The following is a 6,000-nucleotide window of genomic DNA, read 5'->3' on the forward strand; positions in this document are numbered from 1 at the left end:
GCACGAGCCCAAACTCAAAGCAATGAGCTGAGGTCCGCTTCTGGAGCAATGGCACTAGTGCATGTAAGTGAGGGGGCGTGGCTTTTGAGGGAGCACAGAGGGGAGGGGGGTGGGTGCAGACGGAGCACTGAGGGAATGCTACTTTCAAAATCATGCTAGTTTTAGAAAATTACCAACCCTGCCTTTAAGTACAGTACTCAAGTGAATTTACTTTGTTAGTCCACCATTGCAATAAGCTTTAAGTGATAAGTCATGTCCATACACTTAAAGCTATCTATAAGCTTGCTCTCCATAAGCCAAAAACTGATTAAGATGTAACTATGCACTTTACACTATTCATAAATTAACATCTGACACGCTAACAATAATCTAATAACAACTAACCCTGAGCTAACGGCTATCGATAAGCTAACAGCTGACGATTAAAGATCAATGCTCGCTCTCTCTCACCCACACAAATCAATTCTCTCTCCAATCTTTGGCTCAACTCACAGATTTCTTTGGTATCATCTCATGATCAAAAACAGCTGTGATCAGTTTTGACATTTTTCTAGCCTTGGTTATATCTGTCTTCCATTTTATGTCTTTTTCTCTTTCCTACGTCTTCCTCCATTCTTTTTAAATTCTGTCACTGAAGACAGAAAGCAGAGCTTTGTTCCTGATTTCAGTTTAACATCATCCTGAGTCTCAGTGATTGTTTCTCGTCCCCAGCAGAGGAAATATGAATTGTGTTTGGATGGCAGCTTTGTAGCCGTGGTAGCTGAGCAGATAATCCCATTACAACATGTTGTGGATTTGGCTGAAGGTGTCTCTTTTGAACAAGCTGAATAAGTTGGATGTGATGTTGGCCTGAGACTCTTCCTGCAGATGGAAGACATTAGCATGTTAGCGGCTGGACTGTCTTCTACTCTTCTTCCTTTTTACTTTTTTTGGTATTTATTTCTGTCATGTCCAGAGATTCTTCGCTGGCTGCTTCATCGTTGTGGGACTCCAGAACAGATTGGCCGAACAGAGTTAATGATCCTTTCACACGGTCAGGTTTATGGTGAAAAATCACCTTCAAGAGAATATCTAGAATATTGAACAGAACAAACGATTGGAAAGACCATCGGATTGTTCACTCAAAGAACAAGGTCACACAAATTGGTTATGTCATCAGATTGGTGCATTGAATGGCACATTGCCTTACTTGATTCATCAGCGTTGGCGGTATTAAAAGGAAAATGAGCCAAACTAGAGCTGGAAATGCATCTCAATCAATCAGTCAATCTTTATTTGTGTAGAGCCAATTCATTTCAATCAGGAGAGACTTAATTACGAATTATTTATTTAACAATTTAGGAAATAAATGTGCAAAGTCTTTGGCGGTTAGACTCCATTTTGGGGATTAGGGGTAATGAGGCCGACAGCATGATAGGATCCCCCCCTGTGGAGTCAAGACCCTGGTGGTGGTGATAGAGGAATGCAGGATGTGATGAGGAGGGGGTTTCTGACGCTGTATCTGAACTCTGCTGAGTTGGAGTGGAGGTGACCGGGGCGGAGGAGGGTCGCAGTGATAGCACTGAAATATCAAACTGACTGTGGAAGAGAGAGAACAGGTTTTAAAATTTGATCGCAACATGATGATTGGTTGAGAGAGGTTGGGGCAGAGTCGGGTTGGATTATTACTCAAAGAGTAAAATACCTTAATCAGCTGATCAGCAGAGAGGGGAGAAGGAGGAAGTGGTAGAGAGGAAAGGGCTTAGTTGAATGAAAAAAATTGAATAAATGTGTGAGAGAATATGACAAGTCTTCCTGCTTGAACTTACGCTGAGCTCCATGACAAATGTTATCCCGAGACACTTTACAAAAAGTAGCTACAAGAGCTTACTCATTGCTTTCTTTAAAAGACCCAACGTATAGCCCCATAGCAGCAGGCCGTCCCCACCAACGATTCCGAGGAACCTACGAGACATGAGACCTCAGGAGTGTGTTAAATGTAGAATCAGTAGCTTTGTTGGGCCCCTCCTCCTGGGCTCCATGTTTACATTCACTGCTCGTACCTCCACTGACAGCTACCACACGCTAGCACAAGCTAACCACCGGTGTTTGGCACCTGTCTGTCCAACTGAAAGCAGGCCAACTCTGTGTCTGATGAAAGTTAGCACAAGGTTCACCCTCATTTTGGAACAAGCTTTATCCACTTGATGTGTTGCCTGATTGTGATTACATTTGATCTTCTCTGCCCCTACGCCCTCGTCTATCATATTTGCTGGTTTTCACATCCAATCGCTGTCATTGGCTGGGAGAAACACACCAGCTCCCCACCCAGAAACGTCCCATGTCAACCAACACAAACCCAAACATCAAAGTACAGAGGATATGGTCTCTGCAGACTCGGCCACCACCACACATGTATGGAGGCCCAGAAGGGATGAATGAGTCTATATTTTATCTTTTAGGAAAAAGCTGCTGACTCTCTTTGAAAGTGTGTAAAATGTTTAACGCAGGGCGGCTGACCAGTCCGTCGAATATCACAAGCCACCTGTTGGGACAAACAAACCTTTGCTACTACAAAATCTACGTTTTTTTAATTATTCAAAATGGCCGATGTCCTACTGATTCCAGATGTTTGAAGTACTAGCAGAAGAAAAATATAATTCAGTATAAATGTGAACACCTGACACTGTAAACATCGGAGCACTGAGCCAACAGAGATCAGCAGATGAAGGCTCAGCTGCAGCAGCCTTAAATAACCTATGGTCAGCCCTCCAGTTGGCCCGCTGCTCTGAACGTAAACATGAAGATTAATGGAGATTCAGAAAAGGAAAATAGAGTTTGACAGCACAGACGATTCAGCGTCAGTTTGTTGGAACAGATGATGGTGTCTGACTTGGCTGAAAAATCATCACTTAAGTAGATGAACACATTGACTTGAAACACCCTAAAATAACCAATAGCTAGCTCAAAGTTGTAAAATATGTTTGACAGATTTCTTAGAAAATGCGTTTGATATTTTAAAACTCACATATTTTGTTACAATGCTGATTGCCTACACTAAACATGAGCGGAGCTGATAGGTTTTTACTTTATTTAATGTGCGTGTGCTTCCACTGGCTCCACAGCGCTGCGTCAAGGATATGCAAGGCCTGTGGCGCTGGTGGCGCAGTGGTTAGTGCGTGCGCCCCATGTGTGGAGGCTATAGTCTTCCAAGCAGGCGGCCCAGGTTTAAATCCAACCTGTGGCTCCTTTCCCGCATGTCATTCATTACTCTCTCTCTCTCTCCCTGATTTCCAGCTCTTTCCACTGTCCTATCTCTCCATTAAAGGCACAAAAAGCCCAAAAATAAATCTTGAGCCGGAGCACGGTGCATCAATTTACCATAGAAAAGATCGGGACAGGAAGTCAGACACCCAAGCAGCACTCCAGCTGTCTGGCCGTGTTACTCCGTGATGTGCACTAATAATAATAATAATAATAACTTTATTTATATAGCACCTTTTAAAAACACAGGTTTACAAAGTGCTTTGACAAACAGCAAGAACAAAGCAAACTAAACACAGAAAAACATTAACAACAGTAAGAATATAACAGATGCAAAATACCAAAAATAATTAAAAACAATTCAACAGAAAAGAACCCAAAGTGCACGATACACAACCAGACACATATAACCCAACCATCATAAGAACCATCATAAGAACCCAGGAACACAAGAACCCAACAACATGAGCTGAGACCAAGAGGACCAAAGATTTAAAAAGATGTAAGAAACTAAGAGATAAAAGCAAATAAAAAGCAAAAAGCACTAAGAACGCAGCTGTGGGTGCTGACGGACGAGGGTGCACAGAACCGTATCGGAGCGGACAAACAATGCACATATATCTGTTGGAAGATCTGGGTTATAAGTTCTCTACTTCTAGCCCTGGGGAGCAATTCTCCCCTGGCAGCCCTGCAGCGTCCTTCCAGAGAGCTGGCCAATCAGAAGTGGGTGGGCACATAGGGAAAGAGACAGCAGCAGTTTCTGAAACTGAGAGGTGTAAGTGAGGGTAGCTTGCTCATCATGCTTGGGCACGGTACCAAACAATAGTGCCTAATGTGAAAACGCCCAGAAGCTTTTTATACCTTTAATCCAAATAAGAAAAAAAGAAAAGGCCCAGATTTAGCAAAACAGAAAAGTAGGACTATGGAGAAACATAACTAAGTTAAAATCTGCCCAGTGTTTTGCTAAACTTTTTGTAGTCGCATGCAGGTAAAGAAAAAGACATTATTTTTGGTCAGATGCAGGAAAGATAAATACCTGCAAAACTGTAGATTTAGTATTTAGTCAAGCTTTAAAGTGTCAATTAAGCATGTCAAAAATGTATTAAGGGGATTGTGATTCAGATTAAACCTTTTTTATTTTGTTGTTTTTTTAAATACATTTTCTAAATACTTCAAAGTAAAAATAAAAGATAAATTCATTCAGTTCAAACAAATTCCTCCAGGTTGAAATGAAAGCGTTTTTATAAAAGAGATCTAACCGAGGACACTGAACATGTTCTCAGGTCAAACCTCGGTGTCCTTACTTCATGTCCTCTTCTATCGCTGGTGTTCCTCCAGACTCACAGGAACATGTGGTTATTTTCAGATTCTCTCTGTTTGCAGTCTCAAAGTGCTTTCGTTTCATTGACATGTTGTGTGAGGAGTGTGTCAGTGGCCCTATCCGTCTATCGCCTCTATTTGGCTATCCACTTTTTCTATTTGTCCTGAGTTTAAAGATTAACCGTCTCTTTTCATTGACTCGGAGCAGACAGAGTTGACTGAGCAGCACTTTACTCTGAAAGGCCAGGTAGTGTTTGTTCTCCGATAGAGAAGACCCCGAATCAGCTGCTTCAGGTCACATAGACTCTAAAGAGACCTCCAAACAGGACTTTCACTCAGTCTGTAGTGTCTGTGGTCTACTGGTCAGCACAATGTTGGTGTGTAAGCATTTGAGTCCCACAGCTCGCCTCTCTTTCCCAGAACATTTGAAACACATTCAAGAAAATACGAAAAAGCAGTTTATCAACATTTTATCTGTTAAAAACTTCTTTCAAAATTATCAAATACTCCTACATTTTGTGCACTGCAAAAAATAGATGAAATATACATCCCTACAGGTATTATCCACTGCACGATTCTGACCCTACAAACAGCTACAATGTGCAAGCACATGTTTATTTCTGCTGCCAAAAACAGGCTTTTATGAACGGGTGTGTATGTGACTTACTGCAGGTTTTTAACACTTACCAATTATTGGCTTAATTTTTCAACCTTTTTGAAGGTTGTTGTTTGGACAGCACCATGGCAACAGCAGGCATGCCCCTTTGATTTAAGCCCCTCCCCCTCTCAGACACAGCTCGCACCTCCAGCTGACAGGGAATATCTGATATGATTTATCTTAGTATTTATTGCGTTCGTTACTCTAAACTAACTGAGAGAATCCCGCCCTGCAGCACCTCTTCAGCGCTGATTTTAGAAACACTTGACCTTTTATTGTTTATGTAATCTTTCCATCTTCAAACAAGTTAGCTCATTTGTAAAGGGATGGAACAGTTACACATTTGTAATTTCCACCGTGACGACAAACTCTTTTGTCTGATAATCTCAAACTCTTAATTCCCTTGAGATCAAATGGAAACATAAACACATCACCGACGGTACTTGAAAGCGTCTTGAAACACGGCATTGTCCTTTAAAAACAGGTTCACCAGAAAACCTTTTTTCACAGGACAAAAGACAACTTTAAAATCAAAACAAGAGGAAACAAATCACACTATCTCAGATTTAGAGCCTGCTTTTTGTCTTCTGTGTAGAGGAGAATGTAATCCTCTCTGATACCACAATTATTTGCAATTGATGTTGTGAGGCCTCGCTGCCAGAGAAGAACAAAGAGAGGAGTGGCGAGCGTCACAGGGAAATATATCTCTCTGTTTATTCAGCCTCTGCCTTTGAGTCGGTTGGCATTTATTGGCTCTGTATGAAACTATGAGGAACACA

The sequence above is a fragment of the Labrus bergylta genome, chromosome 3 (genome assembly GCF_963930695.1).
Source record: "Labrus bergylta chromosome 3, fLabBer1.1, whole genome shotgun sequence".
In the NCBI taxonomy this organism is placed as follows: Eukaryota; Metazoa; Chordata; class Actinopteri; order Labriformes; family Labridae; genus Labrus; species Labrus bergylta.